Source organism: Abramis brama (assembly GCF_963993115.1).
Source record: "Abramis brama genome assembly, chromosome: 19".
NCBI classification, from domain to species: domain Eukaryota; kingdom Metazoa; phylum Chordata; class Actinopteri; order Cypriniformes; family Leuciscidae; genus Abramis; species Abramis brama.
This window is the reverse complement of record NC_139981.1, coordinates 10,411,815-10,428,336: the sequence shown is the minus strand read 5'-3', so window position 1 is coordinate 10,428,336 and position 16,522 is coordinate 10,411,815. Positions and strand designations below refer to the sequence as shown.

General features: G+C 38.7%; 1 long non-coding RNA gene across 1 annotated transcript in view; it reads right to left on the bottom strand.

Moving 5' to 3' along the window:
• LOC311069452 overlaps positions 1-16,522 on the bottom strand; it is a 34,149-nt gene that overhangs the window by 2,250 nt on the left and 15,377 nt on the right. Inside the window, exon 2 of the long non-coding RNA XR_014603521.1 lies at positions 4,862-4,938. This is a non-coding gene — a long non-coding RNA (uncharacterized lncRNA). The remainder of the gene's footprint in view (positions 1-4,861; positions 4,939-16,522) is intronic.

The window sequence follows — 16,522 nt, the reverse complement described above, 5'->3', positions numbered from 1 at the left end:
TTATGCTTGTGTTTTTAAATCAGGGTACGAAGGAAAACAACAATTAACAGTGAAAGTTTCCTCATTCACTAACTTTGTCGATTCGCTCTGATAGGAGAGGAAGTATCTGTTTACATTGTGATTACGACAATTTTGCTGTCGCGAGGCAGCAAATTCAAACCAGTCGCGAGGCTAGATTACTCCAGACAACATGAAGCCCGTACGGCCGCGCACATCCAGTCCTCCGCCATCGGCTGCGATTTCTTCAAAGTAAAATAAACCTTTATACATAATTACAGAGAATTCTGTATATTTTTCTGTCCGTTCCCCTCTAACAAAAAGGGTATATTTTAAGGGCCAAGCATGTCACGCTTAACCACCGGCCTACAAAGTAGATCACACATCGGAGGACCTGACCCGAGTCTCTTGTTTATTCAGAGCAAATTCTAGAGAGAGGGTAAAAGGAGCCTTATTCAGTGCACATTCCAAATCGCATGGACTGTCATATTTAGACAGTTCATATATCCCCGCTTCAGAGTTGCCATGTCGTGAAAACATTATCAAAGTAAATATTATGACTGTAGACAGGTTCTTTTATGCAAAGAGCGCTAGTGTGAAGTTGGGTCCAATCTTCGGGCCTTGGGCCGGAGAAGGTGAGACGGCTGTGAACATGAAAGCGCTGAGGTCGCTTAAAAGCAAAACTGAGTAATCAGCCGGGTCTTGATTGCGTTATTATTCTGTGCTACTGTTTTTCTTATCAGTCAGTCAACATTTTATGTCAGGAAACAAGCTGGAGAGACGCGTTTGGCTGTGTGCCATGTAGAGCTGTAAGCATGCACCTCAGAAACCCCACACGTGTGCGTACGGTGAGATCTGGACAGTGTCCCCGTGACCAGAGAAGGATGTGAACAATTACCAATTCTCAAAACACTACTTTACCGTAGTTAAATATATTACACGCCTTACACCCGCGGCTGCGGCCCTCTCTCGCTGCAGCCTGGGATACGTGGACCTTACAGAAATCCAGCCACCTTCAACAGGCACAGTCTACTGCAATTAACCAATCATCATAATCATCATCATCATTACCATCATCATCATCATAATCATAAACTCACTGAACGTGCTTTGTACAAGGTGCTTCGCACTAATTTGCACAAGCCAATGTTAGTTTTTGTTTTATTTTCACTTCTCTTATTGGGAGAGAATTTTTATATATGAAAATATCCAAACACCGTTTTGGTTTTACAGACATGGTGTAACAAGGTACAAAAAAATATATATCTTGCTTATGGTTTGATTTGACCTATTAATGGATGTTCAATTATAACATCATCCTTTATGTTTAAATGTTAAAAAAAACTAGAAATATCACGGCTGAGCAGACGGAGAGGGTTTATAACATTACTTTATGTAAATTTACTGGACACACCGAGATTTCACAAAATGTGTTTGTGCATAAACTACATTTGACAGAGCTGTGAGAGTGACTAATACATACACACACATTGGCTGTTATGTACGCCTATATTTTAGAGTTGTTAGCCTGTTTATGTATTTGCATGTATTTTATTGAACCAAAAATTCAGTTTGTATTATTTACTCACCCTCATGTTGTTCCAAACCTGTATTTCTGCTATATGGAACACAAAAGAAGATATTCTGAAGAACGATTTTTGTCCAATGAAAGTCAGTGATGTCCAAAACAGCATTAGACCCCCTTTGACTTTTTGACTTTAAGGTCAAGAAAAGACATCTTTTATGTTCCACAAAAGAAAGAAAACGTTGAGAAAGGTTGTAAATCATGACAGAATTGTAATTTTTGGGTGAACTCCCTGTATTTTACTTACTTACTTTATGGGGATGGGGAGGACATAAAAAGTACTAGTGATTACCACAATAAATGAAAGCACAAAATGTATTTGTCTATCATTTCTAATTCGTGTTAACAACCCACTGCGGTAGGTTGTAACACAGCACTCTACTTGATGCCAATTTACACAGTTTAGAAATATGCAGTAGCCTATAGATTTCTAATTTGTAACAAGCAAATAGCCTATAGGAAAACTACATTAAAGTTTAATGCATAAAAACAGAGCACCAAACATTGAAACACCACCCTTAAACCCCGCTCTCCACGCAAAACGGGCTAATAATTAATTGTTGATAATAAGGCTATTCCATGCACAGCACTGAGAGTTTTAGCTTAATCTTGTTCGGGGAAAAAAATCCACAGTAGGCTATATTATATATTTTTCACAACTGCATCTGCGTGTGGTATAGCCTACATGCCCCTGCAGGCCTGCACATAAAACCTCTGCAATAAGTCCGCATGAAATAAATACAGACACAATCCCTCCGGCCATGTGGGTGTCCAGCTGTAATCCCAACAGACTGATCCACTCCGTATTCAATATGGGGAGTAATTGGCCCTCAATGCGAGGAAATGCGCGGCGCAGCACACAGGCCCACAGACACTCGGTGCTGTAGAACTGGAAAAGGCGGAACTAGCTCATTTCGATCCTGGATTTAAGAGATGAAACTAATCCTGATTGCCACAAATCAAAACCTGGACTGTAGCCTAATTAGTGAACGCGGATATGGCTCCATGCATCAGAGACAAGTTAAACAAACAATTATATCTGTACTACAGAACCGCTTCTCGGAAGCTCAAGTTAAACCGTCGGTCGTCTGACTCACGTACATTAATAAAGCTAATTTACTGAAGCTGTCAGACGCAATAAGAAACGAAACGCAGCAGTGTTTTTATTGCGATTTTTTGATGATGAATATAGGCGCATTTGGGAATAGAATGCACATTTAAATGACAACAAACAAACACTGAAAATAAATGGTTTTAATCTGGTAAATGCTCTAAAAGATGGTAAAAAAGCAAATTGTTTAATAACAATAATTTAAAATAATAGCTAATTATAATGTCTATATAATTATTAGGCTATTCAGCATTTATCCAGAAAATGTTTCTAAAATTACGTCCAACCTACGTAAACAAAAATGCAATAATAATAATAATAATAATAATAAATAATAATAAAAATGTAATTAAAAACAGGATATTGTCGTTAATTATTATTGTCATTATTGCATTTTTGTTTACGTAGGTTGGACGTAATTTTAGAAACATTCCTATCTAACAGATCTCTCAGGTTTAAATGTGGCCATTTTAAATGGTCGCAATCTGAGGTCGTTTCTGATTTATGGACAGTCAACGGGATTGCGGGCGCCGTTTACACTCAATCACTAGTTGAAGCTCCTCCGACAGCACGCTAAACTGAGGGCATAATGTGTCCACTTGGGCTAAAAGCCGGTGTACGGTTGCATCGCAGTAGCATCTGCCTAATAGATATTGCAGAGACTGAACACAAATGGGCTTCGTATATCACTTCACACCGCTCACAGGTAGAGTCTGTCTGTATAAATGCTTTATCTTAAGTTATCTCTAAATGGCCCGCTTTAACCGTCCTGATGAAAACAATCACTGAGAGTAATGTGTTTAGCTTTAGCTTATTTTACAATTTAACATCCGCTTATACCGAAATAAGGTCACGCTGTAGTCTCTAAACATTGCACGTGTTATTCACGATTCTTGAAAGATAAACTAGGCGAAATCTACATAAGAAATCCGCTTTATTTGTCGTTCGGCTGTTAATATCTAAACCTGCTAAACTCACTCATTCAGTCAGACGCTTTCCAGAGCGCAGCTTTAATGATTGTTGTCAAATCATATGATTAATGACTCCACAACTGCAGCATTAGCTGGAACAGTGAGTTATTTTTTTATTTTATTTTTTTTGTTCATGACCAAACGGACATATGACAGAGTAAGAAAGTAGGCTATTTGCTTATAATATAGGCTAATATAATATGCCTGATTCTTTCAAATACGTTAAAACAAAACCAGCAAAAATATATAATTACATTGAAAAGATTGGAATAACAAAATTATTAATTTTGAGGTCTGTATGTGTGTGTGCAATAGTTTGATTTAATTAATCATCCTCAAATCACTAAACCTCTAAATTAGAGTAATTCAGGAGATAATTAGTCGCATTAAGTCCTTTGCTGAGACCAATATAATCTGGTTTTATTGCTTTACATCTGTGGTACAGAGTTACAAATAATTCTCATTTGAATATTATGCAAATTCCCAGCAGGCATCACACACATCCTCAGGGTAGCTTTGAGAAATAATTAAAACGAATGAATACATATAAACACTCATTGCATACAATAAACTTAAACAATATTATCAAAAACACAATTCATGATGATAATTTGCATTGCTGCAGGCGGCAATGGTTTGTAAATAAAGGTGTTTGTGAGCAGGTGTAGAGGGAGAGTGTTAGTGTGTGTGTGTGTGTGTGAGAGAGAGAGAGAGAGAGAGAGAGAGAGAGATGCTTCACTTGTGGTATCCATGGTCATGTATAGCATGTATGAAGGTTACTGTCTCTTCTGTGTCAGTGTGCAGGTTACTGTTTCTGTGGTCACATTGGCCTCTATCTAGGTTTAAGTGTGTGTGTGTGTGTGTGCGTGTGTGTGTGCGCGTGGCCTGGTAAATCCTATATTATAGGGACAAAATGTGTGCACAAAGATGGAAATATCTGAAATCTTTGTCCTTGTGGGGACATTTTTTGGTCCCCGTGAGGAAAACGGCTTATGAGTCATATAGGCTAAAGTGATGTTTTTTTTTTAAAATGTAAAATGGGTATGGGTCTGTGACAGGTAGGGTTAGTGTAAGGGGATAGAATATACAGTTTGTACAGTATAAAAAATGATTGTCTATGGAAAGTCCCCATAAAACATGAAAACACAACGTGTGTGTGAGTGCAGACTTTGGCTCAGTCTTATTCTGATATATTACCATTTGATCCTTCAGTTTCCTGCCATTGATCAAGCCCCACCTATTCAGCTGATGGGCCAGAGGAGAAACCCGATCACCTAACAAGAAAGAAGCAGAGGAGAGAGGAAGGAGAAAATGAGAGAAATGGTACAAGCCTTCACCACAGCCTCTTTTTCCCTTCTTACCTAAAATACATCCCACTCTGTGCATCTCAGTTTTTCTGTACCTACTTTAGATTTACACATAATTCATCAGCGGCAGCTTGTCACCATAAGCTGCCTGTGATTCACATTCAGAAATGCTACCAGGCGACTACAAATATTATCCTTATTTAGCATCTTCCCAACCTGTACGAAGTGTTGCCGTGATCACACACAGCAAAACTGTCTTGTATATATGTCGCTAAACCACAGACAGGCATTACGGTATCATATTAACTCAATGATTATTAGCTGACACATCTGTCATTAAGTCAAATATCAGGAGAGTGGCAATTATAGTCTGTGGATTCCTTTTACACTGACATACATCATCCTCATCTTCTCTTTTACACATACACATACACAAACACTGAGAGACTGAGTGACAGTAGATCAACTAGCCTGGCCCCGTGAAGGTCATAACCCACACCATCTGGATCTGATCGAGCTGTGCACAGAAAGGTGCTGCGTTTGCAAGGTATAGCCCCTTTAGCAGTGGGAACCTGCTACGCTCTTGCTCTCATATTCGACTGTTGAAGCTGGGCATCTGAATGCATATTCATACTTTGGTACTGCTGAAAGACGAGTGTAATGTTTGGAACTACTAGTGTATGGAAAATTCAGATGCTGGCAGGTTTAATGTGATGATTTAGCCATCCAATGTAAATGTACAAAACATTATATTCTCCCATGTGAGGGGATAAGAAAACAATGACAGACTTTTAGGTCTTTTTTGTGTAAAAGAAAACGTTAACGTGTGTCTGTCGGGAAGCTGTTCAAGTCTTTGCTTGGCCTGAGAGAGCTCAAGTCATTCACTCCAGCGGTGTAGCTGTCAATTACTGTCCTTATCGGCTTACAACTGGGGAAGGTGAGCGAGCGACAAACCTCTCTTTGAGGTTTTAGGTTACACAATATGGTAACAACAAACTGTCACTGGGCTTTAGAGGCCTCATCGAAGAACCTGGGGAAATTCCGCCCCGGGTCAATGCACATAGTGTCTGATTCCAGGAGTTTTGGGTGAGATTATCTCTTTGCAATGAACTTAAACTTCAAAATCTGCGCTAGTTGACCAATATCCACAGTGTTGGATTGAGCTAAAGTCTTTTTTTCCCTCTTGTTGACTTGGTTTTTTTCTTGACTGATTGAGCACCACTGAAGTAAATCTGTGGCACTTCAAATGCTGACGGATACGTCTCACACCCGATGATATATAAAGTTGGGTCTCAGTGGACCATGTCCTTCTGTGGAGTCTCGTGGTGCCCTTGTCACAACGCCACTGACAAATGATCAGGCTCAAATAACGGCACACTGCCGCTGTCAGTTCCACAGAGACATCTAAACAATATTTTGATGAAACTAAATTAAGCGTGTAAACGTTTCTCTAAAGAATCACAGCAGACCAACACTCTATGCTACCTGTCACTGCTGTTGCATTTCACATTTCTTTCTCTTTGTATATTACTTCTGAATTACTTAGCCTGAGAGTAAGCGAACAGAATCAGGCTCTCGGGACGGACATAATGCATGTAGATGGGAAAACTGTGCCAATTTGAATCTTAAAAAATTAACTCATTAAATAGTGTAGTTTTGCCACTATAGTTTCGCCAGAGTTCTAGATAGCTATTTTTAAGATAAATATTTGTACTATAATATGCTGATGTTTATGCTTTTTGTAGCATTTTTGTACATTACATCCTAATTAAATCTTAAAAGGATATAGTCCACACTAAAATGAACAATTCTGTCATCGTTTACTCTTTCTAATACTGTTCCGAACCTGTTTGACTTAATTTCTTATGCAGAACACATAAGAAGATATTTTGAAGAATGTTGAGCAAACAAACAACTTTGGAGCCCATTGACTTTGATTGTATGGAAGAAAAACCACTGAGTTTACTTAAAAATATATATATATATTCTTTTATATTTCACAACAGAAAGAAAGTAATACAGTTTTGAATCAACAGCAGGGTGAATAAATGACAATAAGGTTTGTTTTGGGTTGGAGGAACAGCTTAACTGGCAAGGGCATACATTATTATTTAGATAATGAAACTCACAATAAATCACATAAAACTATGATAAAGTCAGATACTGGTGTTTAATTGTGTATTGTTTAGCAGAGAAACCTCTTAATTGTGCAGTATTGTTGTCATATCAGATTATTTCCTATTATGTAAAGACGTAAGATATAATTGGAATTTAAAGGTCAAAATATGAATTCTTGGACAAAATAAAGCATTTAACTTGAGGAGAATGAAGCTAACAAAAATCACAGAAAGCAGTAAGTTAAAATGTTTTTCACTAACAAGCTATAAAGTACATAAACTTTTATGTTTGCTAAATTTATTCACTAGTGATTCCTGCCAAGCAATGTCAATTTTTCAAGTTATATGGAAGATATTAAGAAGATATTACCAGATATATCTCAGTTGTATATGTAGTTTAAAACAAAACATTGCAGCAAATGATCTGTCTGCAAAGGTCTGTTAATAACCTGTTTCTAATTGGTTGAAAAAAAATGTCGCTGTTGACCAAAGATCACTCTAAAGCATCAATGGTTGCCATTGTTGGTGAGGAAAAGCTGAGAGCGCATGAAAGACATGGGAAGCAATAAAACCACCCAAGGGCTCAGATTTCTTCCTCTTTATTCATATCTCCCTCCAAAGCAATTATCCATTTAGTTTGCTAATTTAGCTTTTCCTTTAAGTCTAGCATGAAGCAAGGTTGAAATTAAGACCTCAAACGGAGAAAATACATCTTATCAGAATACACCAGCCTGCCCTCACAATGATAAGTGATGGTTATTACTCCAAGGGTCATTTCGCTGTTTATGCTATTTCACAATATTGTTAAGCGGCTCGTATTTTACATGTGACAAAACATGAGTCTGTATCTTTTCAGCAGAATCTTAAAGTAAATAAACGGGGCCCTACCATAGCACTCCCCTACTGAGAGCAGCTAAGATTGCCCCATCACTCTTTATTATTTTTTCTACTTCACTCCTTGCTTTTATGCATTTTATTAAGAGCTGTAAAGCTAAGCGTCTTTTGTATAAAATATATACAAACTTCATTTTATTAGACCACAAGCCACAATTTCACTGTTTAACAAGAAAATAAGTTGAAGTGAAAAAAGTCACATTGCTCAGCTCCATCTAGAAGGCATTTAAAATGTCACTGCATCTGACCAAAGATATCTTTAACAGCATCGATGCATCAACAAAGGCCGGATAGTAGTCGGGCTAATGTAAGACTAATGCAGCAAGCGGGAGCTTGTTTTTATTACCGCGCAGCCTGGTGTTTGTGCAATTCCTCGATTTTCTAAAGCCCACGTTGACAGGCCCACTCTTTGAGCCAAGCCCCAGCAGATGTCCAAACATCGGTTAAAGTAACCAGCAGGACCCGTGCACCCAGTGCACAGAAGAAAAAAAACATGGTGGCCAAAGCGGAATAACTCAAATGGAATAGCCAATAAGTTCACACATCCAGGAAACAGAGAGTTTAATGTAATGTTGTGGTTTAACAGTTATAAACAAAGCAGACATCTTCAGCCCAGCGTAATCCCGAGAGGACTCCTTTATGTGACTTTCTTTGCAGGAAACGTGATGAATCACTTGACCTCTGATCCATAGGCAGCGAGGGAAGTGTGTGTGTATGGGTTTCTGAGCCATTCAACCAAAGTAAATGTATTGCAGTATGTAGGCCTAGAGTGTGAACAAATATTTTTCTTGTTCCATAAACAAATGTTTATGTATACACTGAAAATACCATTAAAAAAGTTTTGTTTAATATTTTTTTTGTGAAAACTGATATTTTTTGATTGATCTAATGGGTTAGTTCTATCATTCTAAAAAATTAAATCATTTTACTCACCCTCATGTCGTTCCATATAATGGTGTCGTTCATAAAATTGAGGTTAAACCAAACCACTGGAGTCACATGGAATACTGGATCTCTATAGAGGGACAGAAACCTCTCAGATTTCATTAAAAATATCTTCATTTGAACAAATGGTCTTACTGGTCTTAATGGCCGAAGATGAACAAGGGTCTTACTGGTTTGGAACGACATAAGGGTGAGTAATTGATGACAGAATTTTCAGTTTTGGGTTAACTAAACCTTTGCTGAATCATAAATGTTACTGACCATTTCTGATAAATGGTAGTGTGTGTGTGTGTGTGTATGCACTTCTATCTGAGATGCTTTAAATTATCTAGAATGTGCCTTAGACGTTATTTTGAGCTTTTTGTAGTTTGTGTCATAATACAGCACAGAAAAACTTAAAAAATGACAACATGAGAAGTTATATTTTTGTCTAATTGCTAAACATTACTTTTTTTTGTGTTCCCTTTTTTAATGAAAATAAACAAGAAATCATTAGAGTGACCTTTCTTGGTGTTTGCTTTTGATCCTGTCTGCCTCCTAATGTAGAGTTTGAGGAAATGATCCAATAAAACAGGATCGTCTGTCTAAGAGCAAGACAGCTATGAGCAAATCAATATGATACTGTATACTTCAGTGTTGACTCACCTCAGAGCAGTTCTTCAGCCTGTGCTCCTATCTGAGGGATTAATAAATGTATAAATGTTATACTTTACTTATACTTACATATCTATCTATCTGTCTATCTATCTATCTATCTATCTATCTATCTATCTATCTATCTATCTATCCTTGGGTCTATCTAAAACCCTGGGTTGACGTATAACAAATATATTTGATGGATATGTATAATGTCATACAATGCCTTTTGCTTTCTGCTCCCTTGCTGTGATGAAAATAATAATAATCAAAACAAGACTGTAAAATATAACAGTATGGTTTTAAGTTTTATGTAGTCTAGTCCAGCAGGTCTAGTCATCCTTTGGTCAACAGTTTTTAACATTTTGTTTATGAGAAACAGGAAATAATGATATAGTTCAGACAAACAATCTGATTTTCAAACTCCCTTTGCAAGTTATCATCATCATCTTTTTTGATGAAGTCCTATTCAGACTTAATTATGGCATAAATATACTGATTGTTCCATACAGCAGAATTTTCCGTTGAGGAGGGAAACTATATATCAAAAGCAGAAATTTTCACTCTTCATAACCAATTTATGGTAATTGTCATATTGATGAAAAGGCAGTTATGAAATCTGTTTTTGTAAATGTCAGGTTTTCATTTCAGAGCAACCCATTGCATAGACTTTCATGTCATGGTTCTCTATTATTTGTTTTTCCACTGCCTGTTGGGTATCTCGGCACAGGACAGTGATGCTTTCGTTTGTTTGGGGCTCCACTGAGGATGAGAAGCTCGTCTGAATCAGTCATTGTTTGTTTAGTCGCTATCTACCCTCCGTATTTGGTTTACAACTAAACTTTGCAACGTGAACTCTCTGCATCAAAATGATGGTTCACTTGAGCAAACCAAAAACAGATCTGAAACAAATTTATGTGATGTTAGTTTTCAAACTTGCTCTCTTAAAAAGCACAAAAACATGTAATTGTAAAAGCCCCAGGTTTGGATGTTAACCAAAAATACTCTATAATAATCTAGCCTTACTTCAAATATCTGTACATGTTATTTGCTATAGCATTGCTATAGCAATGAAATAAACGCAGAGAGAAGTGTAACTGTAATCTTGGCTGTAGGGACCCGAGGCCGTGCCGTTGTATCCCCAACAAGTCATCAGGATCAAGTTGCTATCCACTGAGGGGATTCAGAGAGGATTGAGTGTTAACCATCATGGCTTCCCTATAAACATGCAATCACACTGACACAGAGCCTATTGTGCAAAGGAGCAGAGAAAGTATGGACAATAGGGAAATGTTGGATGGAGAGAGAGATTGCAAGAAAGTGAGAGTTGAAAAAAGCTAAAAAAAGACGATAGGAAGAAAGTGAGAGAGTGACTGAGACAGAAAGGGAAAGGGAGCTCTGTGTGGATGGATGGGCCTGCAGGCCGTAGGGACTGGTGTAACAGCCTCTCGCTCTCAGGTGTCCAGTCGATAACTGATGCATTAGTCTAGAGCTCTTTGCCGGTTTTGGGTTTAAACACACATTTTCTTAATACAACATGACCCCATTTCCCTCTCTCATTAATCATGAAACACAGTTAGACTGGCCCATTCGGTCTCTGACAAAGGGGGCAAACCTACTGTTGAACCCCTTTCACACTGCTCACATTGACTCTTATGTGCCTGTTGACTGATGAGAACTACTGGATGTTCTTCTAATACACAGAGTAACTCAAAGTTAAACTATGCATTCATTTATGTGCTGATTTGTGGCCTCAATATACAAGTTTTCATTTTTGTTTATATTTACATTTCCTGTTAAGCCCAAACCTGGACATCCATGAAGGGATAATACACGATTTCCGGAGCAACTGGCTACAGCATCTCTTAAGGTACAGAAAAAGTCTTAAAATACATCTGCCTCATAAACAAATTCCTGTGGTTTGTAAAAGTTTCATGAAGTTTTGTCTACAGACATCCGTGACACATGCACATGGCTATAAGACACAAGTGAGCGAGGATTTCAGGTCAGACTTTGTCATCAGCTCATGGATTCTAGTTGTTTGCTGTTTGCCATTGGTGTATTTCCAGCCACCCACACAAGCTTGTCCGGTCTCTTACCCAGCAGCCCTCAGTCCTTCAGTATAGTCACATGTGTCAGATGTTCCACTGTGACTAAACATTTCTGCTCCCATTGGTATACACAGTTTGAATTCCTCAATTCATCTTATAAACTTGTTTATGAAAGTAAACACTGTGCCTTACGGACACAGGTCATGATCATTATCCATAATTTCAAGAAAATGGTGCAGGCAGGACTTCAGAACAGAGAGTAAAATGAATTCTGCTAATTCCTAAAGAAAAATACAGTTATTTTCCAGCATGTGTCGAGTTGCAGGTAAATCCCCATGTTGCCAATGGCAAAAGTCTGTTGTTGTTCATTTGTATATATTTTATCAAAAGCACAAAAAATGGCAAAACCATAAAAAGAAAGTGAACATACTCTAACAGTCAAATGTCTGATTTATATAGATTTTATTATATTTTTAATAATAAAATCATTTTAAATATCAATTATTAATAATTGATATAAAAAATGTTTTTTTTTTTTTTTTTAAGTAGGCTATATCAGGTCACACCTCATAAAATGGAGTGTGCAATTTTTTTTTTTTGTCAAGGCAAAGGTTGGCTTCTTTGCAGAGTTAAAATGATTTGGTCATTGCATAATGTCTATACTTCCATATGTTTAGTTTCATAGCTTGATGATTTAATAGCAAAAGTAATGGCAAAGAATAAGTCTACATTTTTTTTTATCTAACTTTTTTTGGTAACATCAACTTTTTGTGTATGTTTTTATGTATTACACTTGCATTTGTAATATACTTTATTTTTAATATTTAAATGATATATATATATTATAATTTAAAAAATATATTTAAAAATATTCATAATTTTTAATACATTTTTCAGTAATACCTATTGGTAGTGTGCTGTTGAAAAAGACATGTAAACACATCAGTCTAATGAGCTGTCATTATTCCCACAGTATAGACTGATGAGAGACTGTGACCAGTACATTCATCTTGTGTTCTCAAAGACTACAGAGCTGAACCTGGGTGAGGTCAATACTGCCATACTCTCTGTGGGTTAAAGCTGCATGTGTGAGTGACTAGCGGCAGCTCTATAAAGGCTTGTGAGATTGTGCAGGAAATAGAGGAAACTGGAGTCTGAGGGAGACTGGGAGACGGAGGCCACAGCAGAGCAAGGAGGAACAGGTCAGATTGGGTTTACTGGCCTGTCAGTCTGTCAGTGATACCCCCACTGCATCAGTCTGTCAGCACTGCGTACAACACACACACACACACAGAGACACACACACGGGACACGCGCGCAAAACTTAAAAATACCCTTTTCATAACAAATTTGCGGAGTGCTGCAAAATGTCATTTTCCAGCTAGCCTAATTGAGATATAATATAATATAAAACAGAGCTTGCTGATTAACACCAATTCTGAGTAGTTGCAAATATTGTGGATTTTATTGTGGAAGCTGTGTGTGTCATCATCAGTGGCAAAAACTTTGGAGAAATTCAATCCAAAACTGTGGCCGTATCGATGAGAGACAGGATGTTGCGGGAGAAGCAACACCATGTACACAGATACCTTTCGTGATACTGTGAATGTCTTCCAATATACACACTCATACACACACCCCCACAACACACTCTCAGAGATGGTATTTCAATACACAGACTGGGCAGTATGGAGCGCTTTCTGTCTGTGTGGTTTCCTGTGAAAGTTTAGCAGCTGATTTTACCATCGACCACAACAATAGGCCTGACACCAAATACTCCTAAACATACACACACAAACACACACATACAGAAAAGATTAGGCCGAGAGAGATCTCAGTGGATGTGTGTTGTTTTACAAGGTCAATAAGATCAGAATGTTAATCTTGAGGTGTAGCCGAACCTTCTTTCAGACATTAAATTGCTTATTACCTATTAAGGCATTAAGTTAAATAGTTCATAATTGTCTGATAATCTGCCCTCTGCCACCATATTCAATATCATGATTTGTGAAGTTCCATCATTGTTGTCTTCTGTCTACTCAGGGACACTATCTGGCTGTGAACCTGATGGACAGATCAATTTAGACCTTGAGATTCTATCGATACCAATCCCCATGTAGCCTCTTACCCAGTAAAGGCCACTTAAGCACAAGAGGTCCATCAAGTTAACATTGATTCCATCATCAATCACCTTCTGGATGGATGGACAATGGGCTATTTTAAAAGTTGCAAAGCCCATGTGTAATGTCGGATGGCCAGACACTGAGGTAACAGTGGCAGTATTTTAAGCATGGTGCTGTGTCAATAGTAGTAATGTTAGCTACATGTTACATACGTGTACATGTACATGTACATACACTTTAAACGTTAGATTTCTGTCAGACTAAAGCGATCAAAAATTTAAATAATTTAAAAAGCACTTTAGTACAGTATATATTACAGATATTAGGGGTGTAAGAGTACATGTATTCGTCCTGAACCGTCACGGTACGGACATCATGGTTAGGTGCATACAGTCAGACGACGAGTACAGTCAGTCACAGGCGATCCACACTCCAGTCCAGAAGGGAGCACCAGTAATGCAACACTGTTTGCTAACCACCACAACAGGAAAAAGAGCAGAAGAAGAAGAAGAAGAGACAATCTACGGACCAACCCAAAACCAGCGGTCAGGTGGAAAGCAAGAGCTTGCTAGTAGCCCATACACTGAGTTTTGATTCATTTTTGTGACGCGCTCCACAAACTTCACAGAAAGAAAACCAGGACGACAGACAGCGGCATTCTGGGTTTTTTTTTTTTACAAAAGCACAATGTTTCGTTTTTATTGTGAGTAGGCCTATACACAAATAAAAATAGACCCTTTACAGTTTCAAATGATGTTTATCTGTACGACCATAAATGACTGAGTATTTTAAGTTATTTCCGCTGTCATAATGAGACAAAATCATTTGTCATTGTGCCGAATTACTACTGTCCAGTGATGAAATATGCTTGTCCTGGAAATGGGAAGCTTCATTTGCCGCTTCATTCGCTGTCTCTTCATGGGAATGTGAAGTAGACTCAGATGTAGATGGCACTTTTTCTTCTCACTCATCTTTCCGTGATTTCTTGAAAAAGTATAATATTGAACTACGTGTATCTACCATTGTCACCGCATGTTAATGAACTCTCACATGCAAAGAAAGATAATCCTTACTCAAGTTACTGTACTGTATCAACTACCTCAGGGGGGACTAAATGCCGCTAGGTGTAAAAAACTAATATGCACTACTGTCTATTCAAAATAACTACTAGCATTGGGGATTTGTTGCTTTTTCCTGTTGTACCTGCTGTACCATTGTACGTACATACCTCAGGCCTCAGTGTTGTGTTTGCTGGCTCTTGAAGACAGAGGTCTTGTGACTGTCCGAAAGATAATCCTTTCAATATTTGTTTATACATTTATGTCATGTACACTTGGACAGACAGGTAGTAGCTTGACAATGCAAAAACCCACTGTAGCTTGAATATATCTGTGCATATTAATGTATTTATTATAATGGTGGATGACAGATGTTGTTGCCGCTTTGAATGGCGATCTTTTAAATCAATTGCCTGATCATTAGAATAGTGAACAACTAGCGTTACCGCCTAATTCATCATTCTCTCTCACAAGTTATGCTTTCACCCCACATCTTCACGGAAGTCTCTGTTTTCTCTCTCTTCTGGAACTGGGACTATCCTTCTCGACCCCCATCCATTTCCCTTATACAAACTGTACCACTGCTTCATTTCTCTTTTTCCCCTTGCTCTTTCTCTCACTCTCCCTCTCTGCGTCCTCCCTTGGCGCTCACTTGGGCGGGCAGCCGAATTCCTGTGGGGTATCCGGTTACCAGTTGCCGTGGAAACCAGTGGGAAGGCAGCTCCATTAATCATTTAGAGCGCGCTCGAAGTGGAGGTCAGCCTGATTGCAGCGGATAGGGTATCATCCCTGTGTCCCACCAGGGACCTCCTTGATTTGAATTAAAAAAGATTAAGCTCGCCCCCCCATGCACCCCTACCACCGTGGCCCACCATCATCATCGGCCCAGCCGTATCATGTGACCATGCTCCACGGAGCTACGCGGATTAAGAGATCGGAGCTGTGCGTTTGTTTTTCAGAGACTCGCTGAAACATTAGACGCGCACAGGTGTCTACAACAAGGAGTCCAGGAGCTTGTGTAAGAAACGGACAAAGACCGCGCGCACCCCTCCTGGGCATTCTCGTCTTATCCTCCTATATTGTCTTTCTTCTTATCCTTCTTTTCTTATATTCTATCAGTTACTTGTTGGAAACTGGAAGCAATAACTCAGTTTTACTCTGCCACTGACATTTCCCTCTTTTTCAAGCCTATGAAATGGTGCATTTGTTGCAAAACCTTTTTATAACTTAATAGGAATATGATTTTTACGAGCGTGTAGGACAGCTGCCGCTGGTCAGGGAGAACCGAGGCAAGACGTGTGCGTGGGCGAAGTCAGTATGACAGCTCTAGGGTCACAGTCTACCAAAGCCTGAAGCCTGTCTGGTTGGGGTTGGATCACCTTGATGAAATGTAAAGAGCAGTGAAATGACCGAAAGCGTTAGTCCATGTGAAGTGGCCCTTGGGCTCTGCTCGCTAGCCCCCCGTTCCCCAATGACGGCAGCATGAGTTTAGATTTACAGGGCCTCTGTGGGAACGACATGGAGAGCCATGAATCATCCAGGCTATGAAATAGTGGCACAGCCAGCTCCGCTGCAGTGGCTCCCAAAGGTGCCCGCCAAATTTACAGGCGCCTGTAGCACTTCAAAAACGTACCATAACTTAAATCCAGACGATTTTATCGTTCCGTAGAAGCAGAAAGGGAGATACGAGGAAGGTGAGGGGGGAAGATAGATGGGTTGGGGAAAAA